This window comes from Eptatretus burgeri, chromosome 18, assembly GCF_056783735.1.
Source record: "Eptatretus burgeri isolate ZD-2024b chromosome 18, Ebu_testis_v1, whole genome shotgun sequence".
NCBI lineage: Eukaryota > Metazoa > Chordata > Myxini > Myxiniformes > Myxinidae > Eptatretus > Eptatretus burgeri.
In genome coordinates, this window is record NC_140978.1 from 43,067,754 (window position 1) to 43,093,287 (window position 25,534).

Consider the following 25,534-nt stretch of genomic DNA (forward strand, 5'->3'; position numbering starts at 1 on the left):
ATTATCTTCAATGTCCATCTTTCCCACATTCTTAACGTCCCCCATCCCAACTAATCACTCTATTTCTTATCTTAAAAAAAAAAAAACCGCTACCTTTCTCCGATTCTTCTTCTGCTTCTTCTTCTTCTTCATCTCCTCTTCTTCTTCCTCCTCTTCTTCTTCCTCGATTTTTTTTTCTACAACACTTCCATGACCTAATCTGTTGAAAACTCTCTCAAGCATTAATAATAATAACAAAAACGATCTCTTATAATGCTTCATCTTCCTCTTTCACACGTGTGGTACTCTTTACTGTATCAGAATGCACTACTCTTCTGCTATTTAAACAGACTGCTCTCAATTCGACCTTTCCTTCATACCTTGCCTAAAAAATCCAACTGTTACAGCGTTTCTTCTCTCCATTCTCTGAATTCGCCTTTATTGCATCCCTCAAGAAATGTGTTTAATCGCAAAACTGACCTAAAACTTTTTAAAACCCCAGTTTGCTATGAATGTTCGCTTTCCATCAACCATTCTTTTTTTCCAACTTCAATGCCAACTCACTCCTCTCACCCCTCTCACCCCTCACTCTCAAAGCAACCATCCCACTCTTCTCCCTCCAAGCCTCCCTCTCACCTCTCTCAAAAACTCCCCCTCACCTTTCTCCCACCTTTCATCCCCCTCACTCATCCTTCTCAAAGTTGCCCCCCCTCTCATCCAACAAGCTGCCTCACTCCTCACCTCCATCACTTCATTCCACCTCCTCAAATCCTTAACTGCCTTCTTCCTTGTCTCTTGTACCACCTCTCCCCCAGCACCACAGAGCCTTTTCTCCTCCTCATTCAGCCCCCTCCCCTAGCTATTCTACAATCCCCCACACTCTTTCAACAACACTCCTTACCTCCCCCCTTCGTCCCTTGTCCTACCTTCCCTCTTCCCCCCCCCCCTGCACCCAAAGCCTCCTCCCCTACCTCTTCATTAAAAGTATGGACCTCAAATATCCCGGGCCTTCGCTCAAACCTTTCAGATCTTTCCATACAGGTTGCCACTGACAAACCAGACATAATCTGCCAAACAGAAACTTTCCTCCCCCAAGACGTGTCTGACTCCCAAGTATCTCTCCCTGGTTACTCCCTCCTCCGGTTTGACAGACCTGAGCCTCGCCCTGGTGGAGGAGTTGCTCTCTTCATCAAAGACTCTATTCCCCACTCTCCATGCACTGCCCTCACTCCCCCACACCCCCAGGAATACCTCTGGCTACGGCTTCTCCTCAACTCCCACCTCATGTTTATATGTGTACTGTACCGTGCACCTCACAGTGATGACTCCGTCTACACCTCACTATCTTAAAACATGGACCAACTTCTATCTTCTCATCCAAACTCTCTCTTCCTCATATGTGGCGACTTCAATTGTCATCATGCCAGTTGGCTAGGTGTAGGTACCTCTCTCACCTGTCATGACACCTCAGCAAAAGCTTTCTGCGACTCATTGGGACTGACTCAATCGGTCAACTTCCTGACCCGGATCTCAACCAATGGTACTCCATCTCTTCTGGATCTGATTTTGACAAATTTCCCTGATATCTGCTGCTCTTTCTCTGCTCCAATCGGTTCTTCTGACCACGTTCTTGTCAAAGTGGACATCTCTCTCTGTATATTATCAGAGAACCACCTCACCGTCATCACACACACACACACACACACACACATACACACACATACACACACACACACACACACACACACACACACACACACACACACACACACACACACACACACACACTGCAAACAGCAAACATTCAATATGCAATAACCTGTTACAATATCAAAATGATTGCTGTTCACAAAAGTATGGAAGAAGAAGAATAAGAAGAGAACCATCAAATCTGTTTCTGGTGTATGTTCCCCCTCCATCCCCTCCCTTACCTCAAATGGCAGCACTGCTGATACCGCACGTGAAAAAGCTGAATGCCTAAACTCGGTGATTGCAGCTAAATCTTGTGTCCAAAACCCATCACTTTCTCTACCCACCTTACCCAGTCGCACCGAACTGTCCCTGGACTTTGTGTCCTTTTCTCCTGACAAGGTGGAGAGCTTGCTGTCAAACCTCGACTCAGACTCTGCAACCGGTCCAGACGGCATCAGCCCACGTGTCCTCAAAGCCTGCTCTTCTGCTCTTGCTCACCCTCTCTCTGTTCTCTTCGCCCTCTCATTTGCTCAAGGCCATCTGCCATCTGCTTGGAAATCAGCAAACATCACTGCCCTGCACAAAAAGGTGCAAAAACAGATCCCTGTTACTACAGACCAATCAGCCTTCTCCCAATCATCAGCAAGGTTATGGAATCCAGCATCGCTTGAGACATCAAATCCTTCCTCTTCTCCAATGGCTTGATTTCTGATCATCAATTTGGTTTCAGACCAGGTCACTCTACCCTGGATATACTGCTTCTACTCTCCCAACAATGGATGGAAGCCCTCAATGCCAGACAGGAAATCAGAGCCGTATCCCTGGATATATCACGTGCTTTTGACACAGTCTGGTACCCTGCCCTGCTCACCAAACTCACTTCCTATGGTATCCAAGGCCATCTCCACCCATGGCTCGCAGACTTCCTCTCCTGTCGCTGTCAACGTGTGGCCCTAAATGGAGTTCTTTCATCCCCCCTTCCTGTCCAGGCTGGAGTTCCTCAAGGTAGCGTTCTGGGCCCTGTTCTTTTTCTGGTTTTCATCAATGATCTCTCCGACTCTCTGTAAAATCCTCTATATCTCTTTGCTGATGACTACACCCTCTGCCGTACCATCGGTCATCCCTCAGACCGGCACGCAGCAGCTTCTTCGCTCACTGCTGATCTGGATGAAATCACAAACTGGTCCAACACGTGGAACATGTCTTTCAATCCGGACAAATCTCACACTCTCACTATGTCTCTTCGAAAGGACCGTTTAGAAAACCCACCCATCCACTTGCTCAACAATCTGGAAGAAGTCCTTTCTTTCAAGCTTCCGGGTCTCACTATCTGCCATGACCTTTCCTGTTAAAGCCACATTTCAAACCTCGCTTCCAAAGCCAGTCGCCGACTGGGAGTCCTCCGCCGTGCAAGGTCCTTCCTCGGCCCACCTGAGCTCCTGACCACTTACAAAGCTTTTGTCCGCAGCCTGATTGAGTACTGCTCTCCCCTCGGGCTGGTGCTCCTGCCTCCCACCTTTCTCAGCTTCTCGCTGTAGAAACCAAGGCATTTCGGATCATTGGCATCTCCCGCAATGAGGCTGAGTCTTTGGGCCTCTCACTCAATCACCGCAGGTTGGTCGGTGGTCTTTCTGTCTTCTACCGTCTCCTCTCCAGCCTTGCCCCCCTGCTCTCTCTGCGATTTGTCCCCACCACATTTCCGCAGGGCGCTCAAGGTCCGCCAACAACCCCCCTGGTAAAACTACCAAAATCACGAATCACTGCTCACCTTCACCCTTTCATTCCTTTTTTCCCGCCTTTGGAATAAACTCCCTCACTCTATTCATTCCCATTCTTCCCTCCAGGCCTTCAAAACAGCTGTTCACCACCACCTCTTATCATCCCCCATCCAAATCCTCGATCTTTTCTACCCCCGATAATCCACCCAAGCCCACCTCCTTCAAATTCCCTGCTTTCCTTCCTGAAAGTCCCTGTAATGTCCATCTTCTTTTCCCCATGTTCCCCGTCCCATCCCTCTCCCTTCCACAGATCTCCAAATGTCTCTGTTCCCCACTATTTTGTCCTTCCCACTCCCTCCCCTCCTGTCTCATGCCCCCATTGATGTGCGTTGTGTGTTAGCTCTCATACGAGCCTCGACAAGGTATACAAAAAAAAAAAACCCCAAAAAACCAACAACCGCCAACATCTCCTCACCACCTTCTCAACAACCGCCAACATCTCCTCACCACCTTCTCAACAACCGTCTACATCTCCTCACCACCTTAACCAACAACCGCCAACATCTCCTCACCACCTTCGTGACAACCGCCAACATCCCCTCACAACATCAATAAACAAGCAACGTCTCCTAACCTTCATCTCCACAGACGCCGCCATCTTTTCGCCAGCAACGGCATTCCACGGACGAGCGGAATCTCCGCCAACATACGCAGGGACTCCCTCAATGGGGCGAGGGTTGGTGATTTCTACCACGTCCGCTTTGTCCACGTCAGGACGGCGAGATCGGATCAAAATGATAAAAGGGGCAGAGCCAGCGGGGGGTGAAGGGTCATAGGTGAAAGACCAAACACCCCCCCCCAAAACCCCATAAAATGCAGGGCTGAGGCCCCGGGAGTCAGTTGGGTACGAGTCTGGGTTCGTGGTCCAGTGAGTCGAGCTGGAGTCTGGGTTCGAAGTCGAGTGCAGCTCGTTCGGAGTTAGGGTGGAGAGCGCCAGTTCCAGTTCGAGTCCAGTGCAGGGCTGTTGCTCGTCGGAGCGCAGCGGAGCTTAGAGTCCGGGAGTGGTTCGAGTCCAGTGCAGGGCTGTTGGTCGGTGGAGGCAGCCGGTGAGAAGTCGCCAGACAGCGACATAACGGTCCGAGGTGATCGGGCCCCGGGACGGTCTGAGCGACGCTGAGGAGTGGGCGGGCTCTTAAAAGAGCAAGACCTGTTCGCTCCTCTGAGGCGTCGGCGGCTGGGCCCGATCAACCAGGCCACACGGCGAGGCCTAGACCAACCGAGTCGCCATCACTCCAGCTGCCGTGTTGACGGCAAGACATCGAGGGTCGTCCAGCGAGTCACCACGAGGGTGGCAGGTAACCTGCCCGGTCTCACGGAGCTCATTCGGTCTTCACAGCTCCGCGGAACATTAAAGGCCTATGGGCCCTGTTCTCTTTTCTTTCCTGGGGTTTTTGCATGGAAGTCTGTGGCGCCTTGTCCATAAGTAGAATTGTTATAAGTATAAATAGAACGGCTGTAGTTCTTTTTTTTGCTCGTGTCTTGTCCCTTACCAAATTGCTTCATTGACTGCATACGTGTAAATAAATGCCATTGTTTGAATATTCACCTGCTCGTTGCCTCCCTTCCTCCATTGAGCTGCTGTAATTGCGTTCGGAATAATAGCTGGTTTTTAATAGCCGATAAGATAATCGGATCCAACGGGGCTTGGCGATAATACACCGCTCGGAAATCGCAAACGGAGCGAGCTGCCTAAGCGGCTCATTTCCGAGCAAGTTCCGCTGAGGTACAACCTCTCGGTAGTCTGCCCGCGCGAATAATTAGATAAATCGACCATTCGGCGATCGGACCCTGTAGCGCGGGCAGAGCATTGACAAGGTTGTGGTGTGCTTAAAAACACACCCGTAGCTGGATTTCGGCGTTGATCCGGAAAGCTACGACTGGATTGCCTGTCCGGTGGGCGCGCGGCCGCAATTAGCTAAAAGCGGTCGTCCGCACTCCAAACGGGTGGAAACCACAACAATATGCTTAAAAAAATAATTTTGCTTACTTATCCACTATTATTGCTGAAGAATCGCGAGATGACAGAATCTCGTAAGATTGTGAATTGAACGTTGTTTTTTATTTAATTTTAACGTTGTTCTTAACCCACGGAAGTAGGAACGTTGTGAAGAATGGGAAGAAAGGGGGAAGAGATTGTGAATTAAAATTTGTTCTGTTGTTATCTATTCTTTTTAAATGTTGTTCTTAACAGACGGGAACATTAAGACCAGGAAGAATGTGTTGGGGGTGGGGGGGGGCAGAGTTTGGGTGCTGGCAGAGATGGAATAAAGAGTTGGGAGATGGGGGTTGAGGACTTGGGGTTGACAAGGGGGGGTTAGGACTTGGGGTTTGGGGGGTGGGAGAGGGAGTTTAGGACTTCAAGAAGAAAGGGGCAGGGGACCACAGAGTTTGGGTGGTGGGGGACAGAGAGCGAGGAGAGGAGGTTTGAGAATTTGAAATGGGGAGAGCATCCTGAAGACAGGATTAGGAGGGTTTTGAAGACTTGGGATTAAGGGGTAGGGCTTGAACACTTGTGGTTGAGTTTGGGGGAGGGAGAGGTTGAGAAATTGAAGATACATTCCACATGCGGAATTTCTGTGGATCCCTGCTTGTCTCTATCTATAATTCCAGCAGTGTGTGTGTGTGTGTGTGTGTGTGTGTGTGTGTGTGTGTGTGTGTGTGTGTGTGTGTGTGTGTGTGTGTGTGTGTGTGTGTGTGTGTGTGTTTGTGTGCGCGCGCGCGCGCGTGTGTGTGTGCGTCCGTCCGTCCGTCCGTCCGTCCGCGCGTGTACGCGTGTGTGTGACCGCTGTTTCTCGAAACAACCACTCAGGTCAGGTATGGGAACATGTGCCAGAACAGCCACTGGTCCGATGTAATTGAAACTTACCAGGTATATTGCTGGGGACCTGAGGATGTGCCTTTTCAAGGTTTGATATTAATTGGACAAGTGCTTCCCAAGTTATGGCCATTTATTTACCAACTAATGACAAGACACGTTGCTGCGTAGGCATGGCTGATGGGGAAGAGAACCTCAGCCACGTTCCCCATTACAGGTTACAACATACGGACTTCCGGATGGTGATGACTTAGTGTATTGTAATAATTTCTCGATTTCTTATGCGCATTTATAGATAAGCACAATGCCCAAATCCAGTCTAGTCCGGGAGCCAACCGATCAAAATTAAAAAAAAATTGCCCGGTCTGCTATAAAATTTTTGTGTTGATTTTCATAAAGAGACACCCTTTGAGTATATGAAAACCAATGTTGGCAATGGTGAAACTCTTGCGCAACAACACAGTCAACACTTTTGCGAGCCCCCTCTGATAACAAAATGTTGGCAAAAGCGAAGATGTAGGATGGGGGTAGGGGTAATTCATATTGTCCTAAAATCATAACCACTAAACCTATATACACAAATGACCCCTCATATTAAAGAGGAGTTCATTTCCTATATCACAATTGGTGTAGATTTAACCTACCTACAATTGACAAGGTTATATGTCAAACAACAAAAGATTTATGCAACTCAGAAATGCTTGACTATCAATGGGGTCAGGAACAAGAACATACTTTTACATGCCATGGTTTTAAGGAAGATAAAATTAGAAATGGATTAACACAATATTGTGACATGAAACATCCTCTTCAGAGGAAGAGTCACTCTCTGAAACAACTCCACCACATGAACCTCTCTGACCAAGGCATATGCATGTCACTCAGCAAGGCACAGCAGCCTTTTTGCATGAACATCGTTTCAGACATTTGGATAATTTGCACATGCAAGACACCGTTTTGTCTATGTTTGGCTTGGCTGGCTTAGACATGAGAATTGGGACCAGTTTTCCATTGAAAAGGGTTCTGCCAAATGTTGTGGCTGGGGGAAGTGCTCGGTCACTGAGATGTGCACGTCTATACAGAAGCAATTGATACAATGCTCTTAAAACAAGGAAGTAAAACGCATCTTCTGTTGCTGGCAGTGACCTAAGGTCTAATTTTGAAGAGACAAACATATGCTGCCTGAGGGTATCCAAACAGCTGAACCCTTTTTGGCCATGCAGAGCAGTCCAGTATACTCTGGCCTCATCAATGACACATTCTGTTGCTGCCATTTCACTATCTCTTCCAAAATCAACAAGGTGGGGAAGGTTTCCTATCAGTCCCAGAGAAACCTGTGCCGCTCTTCTTTTCACAGGAACACAGGCATCATCCCAACTGACTGGAAGAGGGGCCTTGTTGTCCCTCTCTGGAAAGGGAAGGGTGATCGCCAAGACTGCAACAACTACCGAGGGGTGACGCTGCTCTCAGTGCCGGGCAAGGTCTTTGCTCGGATAATTCTTGATAGGGTTCGCCACCATCTGCTTGAGCACCAGCTTCCAGAGCAGTCAGGCTTTACACCAAAGAGGTCAACGATTGACCGTATCCTTGCACTTCGTGTCCTCACCGAACGCAGACGAGAGTTTTGGCAGGGGCTGCTTGCAGCCTATGTTGATCTCTGTAAAGCGTTCGATTCAGTGAATCGGGATGTCCTCTGGAGGATTCTTGGTCTTCGTGGGGTGCCACCGAAACTGATCGATCTGATGTCTGAACTCTACTCTGGTACTGAGAGTGCTGTGAAGTGTGGTGGTACCATCTCTGACTTATTTCCAGTTGTTACTGGAGTTCGTCAGGGATGTGTACTTGCCCCCACACTTTTCAGCACTTGTATGGACTGGATTTTAGGGAGGATGTCGGAGAGATCAAGTTGCGGTGCATCGTTTGGCAATGTCAAGATCTCGGACCTTGATTTTGCAGATGATGCAGTCATCTTTGCGGAGACTTTAGACATCCTCTTGGGGGCCCTCGAGGTGCTGAATGAGGAGTCGGAGCCGTTGGGATTACGGATTTCTTGGGTCAAAACTAAGATCCAGGCTTTCGGTGACATCTTGGATGCTGCTGTCCTGTCTGTGTCTGTTTGTGGTGAGGATGTTGAGGTCGTGGATAGATTCACTTACCTTGGCAGTGATATTCATGTCTCCGCAGGTTGTGAGCCGGAGGTCAATAGACGTCTGGGTCGGGCCTGGGGAGTCATGGATTCACTGGATCATGGGGTGTGGCGCTGCCGGTACCTGTGCGGGAGGACGAAAGTCCGAGTCTTCAGGTCCTTGGTACTTCCAGTCTTGCTCTATGGGTGCGAGACTTGGACTTTGACCAAGGATCTGAGACGGAGACTGAATTCCTTTGGTACCAGGTCTCTTCGAAGAATCCTTGGCTATCGCTGGTCGGATTTTGTGTCCAACGAGCGGTTGCTGAGAGAGACTCGGATGAGATTTGTTACCTGCATAGTCCGTGAGCGTCAGCTGCGGCTGTATGGACATGTGGCTCGTTTTCCTGACGCTGATCCTGCTCACCAGATTCTCTCAGCGAGGGAGTCTCATGAGTGGAGGAGGCCAGTGGGCTGACCACGTGCCTCATGGTTGCAGCAGGTTGACCATCATCTCAAGGAGATGGGGATGGGCCTGGCATCTGCCTGGGGGATGGCCAGACGGAGGCCCCTGGAGTACCGGCGGAAAGTGGACGCAGCGACGCGCTGTTCTGGCACATGCTCCCATACCTGACCTGACCTCTTCTTTTCCCCTTCTGAATGGGTAGCTCACTGTGTCACATCCACACAACACATATGTGCACAGAAGTGTAGCTGCGACATCAAGAGGATTTTCTGGTACTTCCTGCTCAACACTTCTACCAGCTCATGAATAGGTAGGTATTGATTCTGCCATTGTATCCAGAGTTCTTGCAATGTGTTCAAGCAGCAGAAGTGATATATACACAGCATAATTATGTCTGTATCTGTTGCATGCACAACAGCTCGATGGTGATCAAGATATTCCACACAATATGCAAGATGAGCAATAATCCTTGTGTCTGCCTCTTCATGTTCTTCACAAGGTAAGTCCAGAACTGAACTTGATGCTGATGTGATGGAAAGAGTGTGACCTTTGTTTTCCATCATACCACCAATAATGATGGTCACTCCATCTGGAATAGCTTCAGGACTCTCACAAAGGGAAGTGCCAATGAAGTTCTGAAGATTTCCTTTATTTCTTGGATTCTTCATGAGTAAATTCCAGTCCGGAATTTCTAGACTCTTGGATGGTGAGAATTGTCTTGCCTGGTCTGTCTGGTTTCTCCTCTGCTGCTCATCACCCTTCAAAGTATGGCTATCATCAAAATCATACTGATCACCAATGATGTTGACACAGTTGCACATTTCAGGTTTCAACTGCAGGAGCTTGCGAAGATACAGCTGGGGAAGTTCAAATGTTTTCGCACCCATTTTTTGGTATTTATTTACAAATGCCATTGTGTCTACCAGATAAACTGTGTATAGGTCACTCTGTGGTAATGATGGCAGCTGTAAAACAACATCCTGCTCAGCTTCAGCAATTAGCACTGCCACAAAATCAGATTTGTTGCCTTTGCGCATTACAAACCCCTGTGCTAAGCGTGGATCAACCTCAAACAGGGATGATGGATAGTCTGTCCATTCATGGGAAAATGCAATCTGTCTTGTGACTGGGTCGGCAACTCGATAGAAACACAACACACGTGTAGTTGCAGTCTCATCTTGATAGATCCTGATTAAACTCTGTTTCCTTGATGGGTTTGATTTCTTCTGTGAGGAGAAAGTTACCAGCTTCAGTGGTTCAATCTTAATAGAGACCACCTCTTCTGCTTTCATAATGGCTTCCATGCCCTTAGCTTGAGCATGGACCAAGTCTTTTGAAGCATCCTTCTCACCAGTTGCTCTATTGAGCAGAACCACTTGGTTGTTACACTGGAATGGGTTTATCATCTGCTGGCATATCACTTTATTGATCTCCTCAACATGCATATGTTCTTCTGTTGCCTGCTTATGTGTTTCTCCATGATGAGTAGATTCCTGTTGGCCTAGATTAGCCATAGACTTTATGTTCTCTGATACAGCTGTGAGAAATGGTGCTGTCCTCACATATTTATCTCGAGCAGCTGGTGCCTGAGATATGCCTTTGAACAGCGATGTCTTCCCTTCATTGTTGTATGTCTGCTCCAGGGCCATGTCACTCCAAACACCATTGAATTTTCCTTTGGAAGAGTGAACTGTGAAGTACCCAACCTGGATCCAGCAAACCTTAACCGAACTGTGTTCAATAGAGTAAGAGGATTTTGGGGGTAGGGGTAACTTTGGTTGACAAAAATGTTAATTTTCTCTTTAAAAATTGATAGAACTCACTCAAATTTGCTGTTTTAATTAGCCATGGATACCATGTTCATATCACATTAAGAGAAATTAGTATTCTAATGCAGCATCTGCCTATGATAAGAAAAGTTCTAAAGGCCATCTTCAAAAAACGTTATTTTTAAGGCATTTTTCACAAAATTATGTACTTTTACGAGGTTTACTTCCACAAAGGCAATTTTTTTTTGTCATTTTACAATGCACTGATTGAATTCTTACATTTAGTTCACATTTATTTTTCATGAATGTGATTTTTTAATTTTTTTAGAAATTTTATTGACAATTGCTGTTTTATCAAATTTTTCAAATCTTCCTCAAACAAAAACGTCCGCCAAAATTTTTCGCAAGAGCTTATGAATTGCCAACATTGGTTTTCATGAACTGCAAACATATATCTAAACATCCTGGGGGTGTAAAATTTTATAGCAGAGGCTGTAAGGTCCAACCCTAAAGCAGCCTCGTACACAGGTTGGCTCCCGGACTAGTCGTTATTTACTAGAGCGAAGGAACAGACTGTGTGTTTGTTTGAAAGTTTTTTTTTCTCCTCTTCTCTTTGTGTTTTTCCTTGCGATGACATTGCGAAAAGGCAAAATACGTTGGCGCTAATTAAATAATTGGCCATTAAAACTAAATTGCGACTAATCGCAACTGCGATATGTGAACTTCCGGACAGTGAGGACTTAACTTCGCGGAGGTCGATGTGCGGCCGGCCGACGATGACATCACGTGCCGTGACATTTACGATGGGGATCGGTCCATGCCTTATTTACCGTGGCGTAGGAGTGGCAATGGTCAATGGTAGCGAATGTCATGGCAAGCAAAGACGAGGAGGTAAACTTGATTTTAATTTGGATTTTAATTAACTCTGTGTGTAAGTATCACAGCAGTTGTTACTTCAATGCAGGCGATAATTCGTGGAATGCATGTGAACATTCCGTACGGGCACGCACTATTTCCGGATGGTGATGACTCACTGTATTGTAATAATTTCTCGATTTCTTATGCGCATTTATAGATAAACACAATGCCCCAATCCAGTCGTCGTTTACGAGAGCGAAGGAACGGCCTGTGTGTTTGTTTTTGGCTCATGGGTTGAAAGTTTTTTTTTTTTTTGGTTTGCACGTACGGCCACGCACGTACGGGCACGCACGTACGGCCACGCGAGAGCGAAGGAACAGCCTGTGTGTTTGTTTCTGGCTCGCGGTTTGAAAGTCTTCTTTTTTTTTTTTGCACATACGGCCATGCACGTGTACGGACACGTACTAGTCTATCTATAATTCCAGCAATCTCTGCGTGTCTGTTGGGATTCGCTAGATATCCGTTATTGTCGGGTTTTCCGTGTGTGTGTGTGCGTGTGCGCGTGTGTGCGTGCGTGCGTGCGTGCGTGCGCGTGTGCGCGCAACGCGAGGCTCCACAGCACAAACCAGCAAACCGATTTTGATGAAACTTGGCGAACAGGTGCCATATGAGCTATGAGTGTGAGCGTTTGAGTTTCGTTGCTAAGGCCTAACTCACATTTGCTCTCCGGCGAGGATACGGCGGCCGTACGCCCTCTGAATTGACAGAAACGTGCGGCGGCCGCAGAGTTTCTGCGGTGACCTCAGGGTGGCCCTACACCGTTTGGCTATCTTTTACAGGCCGTAGGGGTCGCCGTGGAATTGTAACGCGGAGTTATAACTTTTTTCATTTCTACGTTGGCCGTAGCAATTCGACATGCCATAGTTGTGACGTGGTTGTGTTCCACATCGACTGTACGTAGGGCTACGGTGGACTTGCGTTATTTGTGCGGCTGCCATAGTCTCTTATCAATGAAAAAATGAATTTTTCCCTAAAAACCGAATACATTTTAAAAAACCGAACACAACGTGGCGTTCATGTTTGTTCACGTGTCTCTCCCACCTGTTCGAGCCGCATCTTCGCGCTTTGTTCATTCAGTTCGTCGGTGGAAGTACTCCTGAAAGCATCTCTCGTGTGTCGATCGCTACTTTACCTCGTGTTTTCACCTTGATTTGTGCTGTTTTTTTTTTTTACTCATCTTGTGTTTTAATTAATAACAAAAAAGCAATCCGATCATGTGGTGTGACGGACTGTCGAGCAAGGATTTAATTTCACAGAAAAACCGGTTGTAATTTGGAATATCCATGATTACCTCAGCCCGATGCGTTTGATGAAAGTGATTGTGGTTCTGGGGGCATCATATTTGATGAGCTGCCCTAGGGGCAGCGCTCGCCGAGTGCGCGAGCGATCGGAACCCAGGCCGGAGCTCGAGCCTGTGTGTGTGGACCTTTGGATTGGTGATTGTACCAGTTTGCATACAATACACCGCCACCGAAGGTCATTTACTCATCTTACTTTACCTTAAACATGGGGAATTTCAGTTGAAAGTGGGTTTTCTTGGGGTCCAGGAACAGATTAATTCCTTCCATTATTTCTTACTCGTGCATGCCCGTAGATGCGTGGCCGTACGTGCAAACACTCCCCCCCCCCCCCCGCAAAAAACTCAAACCGAGTGCCAGAAACAACAACCACACAAGCCGTTCCTTCGCTTTCACGTGCCCATACGTGCGTGGCTGTACGTGCAAAATATATATATATATATATATATATATATATATATATATATATATATATATATATAGAAATATATATATATATAGAAATATATATATATATATAGAAATATATATATATATATATATAGAAATATATATATATATATAGAAATATATATATATATATATATATATATATATATATATATATATATATATATATATATATATATATATAGAAATATATATATATATAGAAATATATATATATATAGAAATATATATATATATAGAAATATATATAGAAATATATATATATAGAAATATATATATATATATAGAAATATATATATATATATAGAAATATATATATATATATATATATAGAAATATATATCTTCTTCCTCTTTCGGCTTGCTCCCGCTAGGGGTCGCCACAGCGGACCAACTGTCTCCATTTTGCTCTATCCTCCACATCTTCCATTGACACTCCAACCACCCGCATGTCCGCCCTCACCGCATCCATGAACCTCTTCTTTGGCCTTCCTCTTCTCCTCCTGCCTGGCGGCTCCATCTTCAACATCCTTCTCCCGATATACTCCGTTTCCCTCCTGTGCACATGTCCAAACCATCTCAATCTCGCCTCTCTCACTTTGTCTCCAAACCGTCCTACCTGCACTGTCCCTCTAATACACTCATTTCTTATCCTATCCATCCTCGTCACTCCCAACGAGAATCGCAGCATCTTTAACTCTGCCACCTCCAGCTCTGCTTCCTGTCTTTTTGTTAGCGCCACCGCCTCCAAACCATACAACATAGCTGGTCTCACTACCGTCTTATATACTTTCCCCTTCACTCTTGCAGCTACCCTTCTGTCACAAATCACTCCTGCAACTCTTCTCCACCCACTCCATCCTGCCTGCACTCTCTTTTTCACTTCTCTCCCACACTCTCCGTTACTTTGGACAGTTGATCCCAAGTATTTAAACCAATCCACCTTCCCCACCTCAACTCCTTGCAACTGCACCATACCACCACCCTCCCTCTCATTTACGCACATATACTCCGTCTTACTCCTACTGACTAACATTCCCCTTCTCTCCAGTGCGTACCTCCACCTCTCAAGGCTCGATTCAGCCTGCTCCCTACTCTCCCTACAGATCATGATGTCATCCGCGAACATCATAGTCCATGGAGACTCTAGTCTGATCTCGTCCGTCAACCTGTCCATCACCATTGCAAACAGGAAAGGGCTCAGAGTCGATCCTTGGTGCAATCCCACTTTAACCTTAAACCGGTCCGTCATTCCTACCGCACACCTCACCGCTGTCACACTGTCCTCATACATATCCTGCACGATCCTCACATACTTCTCCACCACTCCCGACTTCCTCATACAATGCCACAACTCATCTCTTGGCACCCTATCATAAGCTTTCTCTAAATCCACAAACACACAATGTAACTCTTTCTGGCCTTCCCTGTACTTCTCCATCAACATTCTCAAAGCAAACATCGCATCAGTGGTGCTCTTTCCTGGCATAAACCCATATTGCTGCTCACAGATCGTCACCTCTCCTCTCAACCGAGCTTCCACTACTCTTTCCCACAACTTCATGGTGTGGCTTAACAACTTTATCCCTCTGTAATTTCCACAGCTCTGCACATCACCCTTATTCTTGAAAATCGGAATCAGTACACTTAATCTCCACTCCTCCGGCATCCTCTCACTTTCCAAGACTTTATTAAACAATCTGGTTAACAACCCCACTGCCATCTCTCCTAAGCACTTCCATGCCTCCACTGGTATACCATCTGGGCCAACCGCCTTTCCACTTTTCATCTTCTTCATAGCAGTCCTCACTTCATCCTTACTGATCCACCCCACTTCCAGATTCACTATCTCCACCTCTTCCAACCTTCTCTCTCTCTCATTTTCTTCATTCATCAGCTCCTCAAAGTACTCCATCCACCTTCTCAACACACTCTCCTCGCTCGTCAGCACATTCCCATTTGCGTCCTTTATCACCCGAACCTGCAGCACATCCTTCCCAGCTCGGTCCCTCTGTCTTGCCAATCGGTATAAATCCTTTTCCCCTTCTTTTGTATCCAACTTCTCATACAGCTCGTCATATGCCTTTTCCTTGGCCTTTGCCACCTCTCTTTTTGCTTTTCGACGCCACTCCTTGTACTCCTGCCGACTTTCTTCATCTCTCTGACTATCCCACTTCTTTTTAGCCAACCCCTTCTTCCTTATACTTTCCTGTACTTCCTCATTCCACCACCAAGTCTCCTTATCTTCCTTCCTCTGTCCAGATGTCACACCAAGTACCTTCCGCGCTATCTCCCTCACAACTTCTGCTGTCGTTGCCCAATCATCCCACCCATCTTTACCACCATCCAGCGCCTGTCTCACCTCCTCCCTAAATTTCACGCAACAGTCTTCCTCCTTCAGCTTCCACCATCTGGTCCTTGGTTCAGCCCTCACTCTCTTCCTCAACCTCACCTCGAAAGTCATCCTGCAGACCACCAATCGATGCTGTCGAGCTACACTCTCCCCTGCCACAACCTTACAGTCACTAATCTCTTTCAGGTTGCATCTCCTACTTAAGATGTAATCCACCTGTGTGCACTTTCCTCCACTCTTGTATGTCACTCTGTGTTCCTCCTTCTTCTTGAAATTCGTATTTACCACTGCCATTTCCATTCTTTTTGCAAACTCTACCACCATTTGCCCTTCCACATTTCTCTTGTTGAGACCGTACCTCCCCATCACCTCCTCATCCTCTTTATTCCCTTCCCCAACATGTCCATTGAAATCTGCTCCAATCACCACTCTTTCATCCTTGGATACACTCTCCACCACTTCATCTAACTCACTCCAGAAATCTTCTTTATATTCCATCTCACACCCCATATGTGGGGCATATGCACTGATGACATTCATCATCACCCCTTCAATTTCCAACTTCACACTCATCACTCGGTCAGACACCCTCCTCACCTCCAATACCCTCTTGACATGATCTTCCTTCAGGATTATCCCGACACCATTTCTCCTCCCATCCACACCATGGTAGAACAGTTTGAAACCACCTCCAATGCTCCTCGCCTTACTCCCCATCCACTTGGTCTCTTGTACACACAGTATGTCCACCTTTCTTCTCTCCATCATATCAGCCAACTCTCGCCCTTTGCCAGTCATCGTCCCAACATTCAGAGTTCCAACTCTCACCTCCACACTTCTACCCTTCCCCCTCTCCCACTGCCTCCGGACTCGCCTTCCCCGTCTCCTTCTCCTCCTTCGCCCAGCAGTAGCACAATTTCCACTGGTACCCTGCTGACCACCGGTACCGGTGGCGGTCGTTGGTAACCCGGGCCTCGACCGATCCGGTATGGAAATTCGTTTTGTTGTCCGCATAATGATTTGGCATAGGTTTTTACGCCGGATGCCCTTCCTGACGCAACCCTGGTCGCCTCTTACGACACACAGGGATATGGTACACCTATTCTAACCGGGGCATACACCGGGCCCAGTACAACTGGTGCTCATTTCGCCGACCTCGGAAGGATGGCAGGCTGGGTCAACCCCCTGGTGTTTTCGACTTGGTTTATATATATATATATATATATATATATATATATATATATATATATATATATATATATATATATATATATATATATATATATATATATTATATAAATACATACATATATATATATATATATACACATATACATACATATATTAATTCAGTGTCCCAACGGGGCTTGAACTCAGGACCTCTTGGGTCCCAAGCCACTGCCCTTACCACTGCGCCAACACCAGGCTTTATATATATATATATATAGAAATATATATATATATATATATATATATATATATATATATATATATATATATATATATATATATATATATATATATATATATATATATATATATATATATATATATATATATATATATATATATATATATATAGAAATATATATATAGAAATATATATATAGAAATATATATATATATATAGAAATATATATATAGAAATATATATATATATATATATATATATATATATATATATATATATATATATATATATATATATATATATATATATATATATATATATATATATATATATATATATATATATATATATATATATATATATATATATATATATATATATATATATATATATATATATATATATATATATATATATATATATATATATATATATATATATATATATATATATATATATATATATATATATATATATATATATATATATATATATATATATATATATATATATATATATATATATATATATATATATATATATATATATATATATATATATATATATATATATATATATATATATATATATATATATATATATATATATATATATATATATATACAGTGGGGAGAACAAGTATTTGATACACTGCCGATTTTGCAGGTTTTCCCACTTACAAAGCATGTCGAAGTCTGTAATTTTTATCATAGGTAGACTTCAACTGTGAAAGACGGAATCTAAAACAAAAATCCTGAAAATCACATTGCATGATTTTTAAATAATTAATTTGCATTTTATTGCATGAAATAAGTATTTGATACATCAGAAAAACAGAACTTGATATTTGGTACAGAAACCTTTGTTTGCAATTACAGAGATCAGATGTTTCCTGTAGTTCTTAACCAGGTTTGCACAGACTGCAGCAGGGATTTTGGCCCACTCCTCCATACAGATCTTCTCCAGATCCTTCAGGTTTTGGGGCTGTCGCTGGGCAACACAGACTTTCAGGTCCTTCCAAAGATTTTCTATTGGGTTCAGGTCTGGAGACTGGCGAGACCACTCCAGGACCTTGAGATGCTTCTTACGGAGCCACTCCTTAGTTGCCCTGGCTGTGTGTTTCGGGTCGTTGTCATGCTGAAAGACCCAGCCACGCCCCATCTTCATTGCTCTTGTTGAGGGAAGGAGGTTGTTGGCCAAGATCTCACAATACATGGCCCCATCCATCCTCTCCTCAATACGGTGCAGTCGTCCTGTCCCCTTTGCAGAAAAGCATCCCCAAAGAATGATGTTTCCACCTCCATGCTTCGCGTTTGGGATGGTGTTCTTGGGGTTGTACTCATCCTTCTTCTTCCTCCAAACACGGCGAGTGGAGTTTAAACCAAAAAGCTCTATTTTGGTCTCATCAGACCACATGACCTTCTCCCATTCCTCCTCTGGATCATCCAGATGGTCATTGGCAAACTTCGGACAGGCCTGGACATGTGCTGGCTTGAGCAGAGGGACCTTGCGTGCGCTGCAGGATTTTAATCCATGACGGCGTAGTGTATTACTTGTGGTTTTTTTTGATACTGTGGTCCCAGCTCTCTTCAGGTCATTGACCAGGTCCTGCCATGTAGTTCTGGGCTGATCCCTCACCTTTCTCATGATCATTGAGGCTCCATGAGGTGAGATCTTGCATGAAGCCCCAGACCGAGAGAGATTGACTGTTATCTTGAACTTCTTCCATTTTCTAATAATTGCGCCAACAGTTGTTGCCTTCTCACCAAGCTGCTTGCCTATTGTCCTGTAGCCCATCCCAGCCTTGTGCAAGTCTACAATTTTGTCCCTGATGTCCTTAGACAGCTCTCTGGTCTTGCCAATTGTGGAGAGGTTGGAGTCTGATTGTTTGAGTGTGGACAGCTGTCTTTTATGCAGATAACGAGTTCAAACAGGTGCAGTTAATACAGGTAATGAGTGGAGAATGGGGGGAGGGCTTCTTAAAGACAAAACGAACAGGTCTGTGAGAGCCGGAATTCTTACTTGTTGGTCGGTGATCAAATACTTATTTCATGCAATAAAATGCCAATTAATTATTTAAAAATCATACAATGTGATTTTCAGTATTTTTGTTTTAGATTCCGTCTTTCACAGTTGAAGTGTACCTATGATAAAAATTACAGACCTCTACGTGCTTTGTCAGTAGGAAAACCTGCAAAATCGGCAGTGTATCAAATACTTGTTCTCCCCACTGCATATATATATATATATATATATATATATATATATATATATATATATATATATATATATATATATATATATATATATATACTTTAAAACCGATTGCCAGAAACAAACACACAGGCCGTTCCTTCACTCTCGCGTGGCCGTACATGCAAAAAAAAAAAAACTTTCAAACCGCGTGCCAGAAACAACAACCACACAGGCCGTTCCTTCGCTCTCGCGTGCCCATATGTGCGTGGCCGTACATGCAAAAAAAAAACTTTCAAACAAAAACACAGGCCATTCCTTCACTCTCATAAACGACGACTGGATTGGGGCATTGTGTTTATCTATAAATGCGGATAAGAAATCGAGAAATTATTACAATACAGAAAGTCATCACTATCTAAAAGTAGTGCGTGCCCGTACGGAATGTTCACATCATTCCACGAATTATCGCTTGCATTGAAGTAACAACTGCTGTGATACTTACACACAGAGTTAATTAAAATCAAGTTTACCTCCCTGTCTTTGCTTGCCATGACATTCGCTGCCATTTACCATTGGCACTCCTTCCCCACGGTAACTAAGGCACCGATCGATCCCCATCGTAACCAGCACAGCACGTGACGTCATCGTCGGCCGGCCGTGCACCGGCCTACGCAGCCACGCCCACGCAGCAACGTGTCCTTTGATTGGTAACGAAATGGCGCATCGGCCACGCCTACGCAGCACGTGTCCTGTCATTGGTTGGTAAATAAATGGCCATAACTTGGGAATCACTTGTCCGATTTATATCAAATCTTGAAAAGGCATGTCCTCAGGTCTCCAGCAATATAGCTGGCAAGTTTCAATTAGATCGGACCACTGGTTGTCGGGAAACAGCAGTCACAGACACACACACACACACACACACACACGCACACGCACACACACACGCACACACACACACACACACACACACACACACACACACTCACACATACACACACACACTCGCACATACACTCACACATACACACATACACACACACACACACACACACACACAGATTGCTGGAATTATAGATAGATTGGGAAAATAGTTTGGGAATCAAACTTTTTGCACTCCGAACAGCCTCCTGGAACAAATTCAATTCGGATTCTGGGGGCACCACTTACTGGTGTGTTCTGTTATATTTTTATTTCAGTAAAAAAGAACTGGTATATATACCCACTCGTTACCGTCCGTATGGCCGCACGTTCGCCTTAGGGCCCCCCTGCGGTCGCCTTGCGGGCACCTTGAGGCTAGCTTGAAAATTCTATGGCCGCCGCAGGGACGCCCTAAGTTCACCGTGCAACATCAAATCAAAGACCGTATGGCACCACCACGTTTTCGGTCTCCACAATTTCTAAATACGCCGTGCAGCTCCCCGAAAAATAAAAACATATGTGACTGCTACATTGTGTGACCGTGGAAATACTGCGGCCGCCGTATAATTGCGAGTGGCCATAGATTTTGGAGACCCCACGGCCGCCGTGGCAAATGTGACTTTGTCCTAAGCAACCACCCGTTGCTATGCAGCGGATGAAAAACCGCGTTTTAAGAACCCAAACGTGCTCGTCGGTGATTTGCTACGTCACGTGATTGACCGGTGGTGAATCGACCACCGAGAAACCATGACTCAACAAGGTTCATGATCACGTGGTTTGTTTCTCTTGGAACGTCTCGTCGTCAACAATGTCCGGTACTTCGGCACACTGAACCTTACAGTGACAGATGGTGCACGACGACCCGATATCTCTCGGGCGAAGACCACACACGGCAAACACCCCGCGGGATCCACGAGCAGCTCGAATGGAGGAAACGTGCTCGGTCTGGGGGGTTCGTCCTCAGACCGCAGGTCCGTGGTCCGTCCAAGAGGTTCTCCCTCGGACGGGTCCATGGTCGGTTCACCCGAGGATGAAGATTCCGGACCCGGTACGTGACGTTCACTCCGTCCCGACATGTTGTGCTTCCTGACGCTCCTTTTAATGGATTGTTTGTGTTTTGAAAGGGAAGATCGAGTCCGAGTTCATCGATCATTCGTTCCCTCCGTACAAAGGTTTGAACCACAAACTCATTGGGATTCGCTAGATATCCGTTATTGTCGGGTTTTCCGTGTGTGTGTGTGTGTGTGTGTGTGTGTGTGTGTGTGTGTGTGTGTGTGTGTGTGTGTGTGTGTGTGTGTGTGTGTGTGTGTGTGTGTGTGTGTGTGTGTGTGTGTGTGTGTGAGAGATGTGTGTGTGTGTGTTTATGTTTTTGTGTCTGCAATGCGAGGCTCCACAGCACAAACCAGCAAACCGATTTCGATGAAACTTGGCAAACAGGTGCCATATGTGCTGGGAGTGTGCGTGTTTGAGTTTTGTTGCTAAGCAACCACCCGTTGCTATGCAGCGGCCGAAAATCCGCGTTTTAAGAATAATAACTACTACAAAACTACTACAAAACTTTAATAACTACTACAAAATTGAACCGCAGCATTTTTCCAGATTCGATCACCAAGGGTGTCGGGGCTGTAATACGCAAAATTCGAAAAATACTTTTTCTCGACGTACGTTCACTATTTTCAATACTTGTCCTACAGTTTTGAATGTGGAGAAACGAGACTTCGGAATTAAACATTTCGAGATATTTAGAAAATTTTACTTGAGCCTATTTTTCATTTAGGTTTTATTTTTCAAATGGTAGTCCTGTGAGGAGTGCCAGTTGACAAAATACGCAATAGGAAAAATCTTGCCATGCAGAGGAACAATTGTATGTGAACCAATACGTCCTGGCAATGAATCGTCGTCGGTGGATCGGTCAGAATGAAAAGCATCGTATCCAGCGCTTCGATCCTAGCGGATCCCTCGTCGCCTACCGGCTTGTCTGTCTGTCTGTCTGTGACCGGTTTCTCGACAACCACTGGTCCGATCTAATTGAAACTTGCCAGGTATATTGCTGGGGACCTGAGTATGTGCCTTTTCAAGGTTTGATATTAATCGGACAAGTGGTTCCCGTGTTATGGCCATTTATTTACCAAACCAATGACAGGACACGGTGCTATGACGTCACGATTGACGTCACAATTCTTTTTTTTCCTTTTTTTTGCACGTACAGCCACGCACGTACGGTCACACACGTACGGGCACGCGAGAGCGAAGGAACAGCCTGTGTGGTTGTTGTTTCTGGCACGAAGTTTGAAAGTTTTTTGTTTGTTTGTTTTTTTTTTGCACGTATGGGCACACACTAGTACTCATAATAATAATACGAGTTCCCTGACAAGGAGCTGTGATGCAGAAGGAGGCCATTAGGCCCATCAAAACCTGCACTATTATTTGCATCTTATGGGTTTTTTGTCTCGTCTGTCCTTTTCTTTTTTTAAATGCTGAACGTCAATGAACAACATACCATTTTTAAAGTGTTTAGGATGACTTCGCCGGGGTTCGAACTGCCGACCTCCCAGACTCATAGTGGATGTTCTAACAATTACACCACTGAGTCTGGTCATAGTTTGCAACTACTTGACCATCAGCTACTCTGATGCTTTGCATTTTAAAAGCCTGTATTATAGAAACACAAGCATATACAACCCATCACTTTACTGATGGGAGTATTAAGGGGTGGCGGGGGGGGGGGGGTAAAAAGGAGGGGAAGAGAAAGAGAGGGGAGGGGAAGGTGGAGGGAGAGAGGAGGAGGGAGGGGAGCAATAAGGGAGGAGGGGTGGGGGAGTTAGGCAGGGCGAGGAAGGGGGTGCTAGGAAAGGGGAAGAGTGAGTAAGGGGGTTGGGGAGGGGAGAGCGTCACCTCACCAAACATCGCTTTACACTCCAGGAGGGGAGGGGTGGGAGCGAGGAGGAATGGGGGGGGGAACTGGAGAGGGTAAGGAGTTTGGGAGGAGCTAAGTGTGGGGGAGGTGTTTTTGACTTGCATTTGGTAGTGGGACTTGTGGAGGGGGTAGTACAGGATTGAACTAAATGGGGTATGTTAATACAGCACGTAGAGACCGCTGGGAGATGTCCATGGGGGGGGGGGGTGGAGAGAGGAGAGGGTTTGGGAAGAGGTCAGCTTGAGGGGAAGTGGGGCGAAGGCAGCGTGAAGAGAAGTGAATGCGGTGTGAAGGGAAATGAATGCGGTGTGAAGGGAAGGAAAGGCAGAGCAAAGGGAGGGAAGGCAGCATGAAGGGTGGGGAAGGGAAGGGTGATGAAACACGTCCAAACAGCAACATCCTTTTTTTTAACCACTGGGTTGTATAAAATACTAGGCAGGAGCTTTTAAACCCATGTTATCAGCCTGGCAAAGGCCTGCCTGCATGTATGCATGCTCGCACATGCAGTGACCTTTACACCCTTTTGGTTGGCTCATTCCGAATCTGATTCGTACATGCTACAGTCCCCTCAGCAAAGAGGGAGGGGTGGTAGAGCAAGGGGAGGGATAGGGGTGAGAGAGAAAGAGGGGAAAGGGGATGGGGGAGAGTTTGGAAGAGGAAAAGGGGAGGTTCCAGCAGATGTGACGCCCAGTTACACATCCATCCGAGAGACAGCGCACACATTGATTAATAGCCCTGCCTGTGAAACACTGGGATGACAGTTTATAGCTGAGTCGGGATTCCAACCCAGGCTAGACAGCTTGGAGCAAGCCTGCGTACCTTTCAGATATCCTGCCATGATGTGATGATTTATTGCTTTGTCAAAACGAAAAACATTTTTTATTACTGATCCTCATTATAATCACCTAATTTATGTTGTCTTCCTTCCTCTGGGAATGTCCCCATGGAGAACCAAGCTGCCGTGTCACCATCGAAGCTTGAAGAGTGCTTGCCAACTACCTTAACCACTCAAGCAAGCACTCAAACAAAACGGTTGAAGAAACTTTCAAAAACCAAACGTTTAATTTTTTTATGTGGATTTATCTATGCCGAAGTGAAGGGTCATACAGTGAAAGAAGATCATAAAAAAGGGGAAATGTGGTGTAAAAAAATTGCACATTTTCAGTCAGCGAATCACGGACTCACCGCTCGAGGCACCGCACAGCCTGACGCAGGCAGGTGGTACCTGAACTTTGTTTAAGTTGATCGAGATATATCTATATATATATATTTTTTTTTTTTTTCAGTGACAGTGAATATTGTAGAGCACTCGCCAAGTAACTTAAGCAATCGAGCAAGCATTCCAATGAAATGTTTGATGAGGAACGGCTGGCTTGGCAAGCGATTAGTGATTGCCGATCGGTTATGTCAACACCTTGCACCTGTTGACGCCCGGAATGTCAAGTGATGTACAAATTGGACATGTGAACACTTTTAAGCAGTGGGAAATACTTCTGAAGTCAATAACGAAGTTTAAATTTTGAAATTCAGCTGATATTAAGAGGTTATAGAATGTGCGGGAATTAAATAAAGCCACAAACGCTGGCGTCTCATGCGTCTTCCTCTTGTTAATAAGCATTATAATGTATCCAGCAATTCGTAGGTATGGTGAACAGGCATTCAATGATATAAGTCAGGAAAGTGGAAAAAAAATACTTTATCATTAAGAAACCATTGCAGCCTGTTCCAAGTCAAGGAATTGTTGAGCAGGCCAAAAAAAAATTGCGGCTTCATACTCTTGCGAACTGACAGAGGGCTGGCTAAGATGGCGCACGCCATCCTGGTAAGGCTTATTTTGGGTTTTTCGTGATGAGCACCCCATAAATTATCTTCAAAAGGGATGTTTAAATTGATCCAAACATCCAATTTTCATTAATGTACTTTCTTGGAGTTCCCTTAGTGTGCATGCAGTTTTTGGGCCTCTCAGTTTCATGGTTTTGGAGTAATAGAGGAGACATTCGGACGGACTGACAGACGGTCGGACACACACTGATATTTATTATTATAGAAGGTCAAACTGAAGAAACTAGCTCGTTGATATCTGATCTTTTGATTGCTCATTACAATGATGCATCTCATTTTATCCCCTTGTTGTCCTCATATCTTTTGACTTGGCACGATGGCACCATATCATGGGAAGCGAATCTCTAGACAAAAGTCTCGGCATTCTTACTCAGTTGTTGCTGTTTGTCAGTTTAGAATGCTTGTATGTTTTAAAATTATCATCCAGATATACAAAAAAAACAAACAGTGTTCACACATTTCAATTGGTATGTTGAGGAAGAGTGAGTCATGTGTGTCAATGATCTGGGAAATCCCTCTGTAAAGATTGTTTTCAACTCTGTGAAAATTTGGTCTGAGATCCCATTCCAAATTTCTTGCCAAAAATCAAGCCACAAGCAAGTGTT

At 45.1% G+C, this 25,534-nt stretch overlaps 1 protein-coding gene across 8 annotated transcripts in view; it reads left to right on the forward strand.

Annotated features, from left to right (window-relative positions):
* LOC147008993 (protein furry homolog-like) overlaps positions 1 to 25,534 on the forward strand; it is a 395,449-nt gene that overhangs the window by 250,747 nt on the left and 119,168 nt on the right. The window lies entirely within an intron of this gene.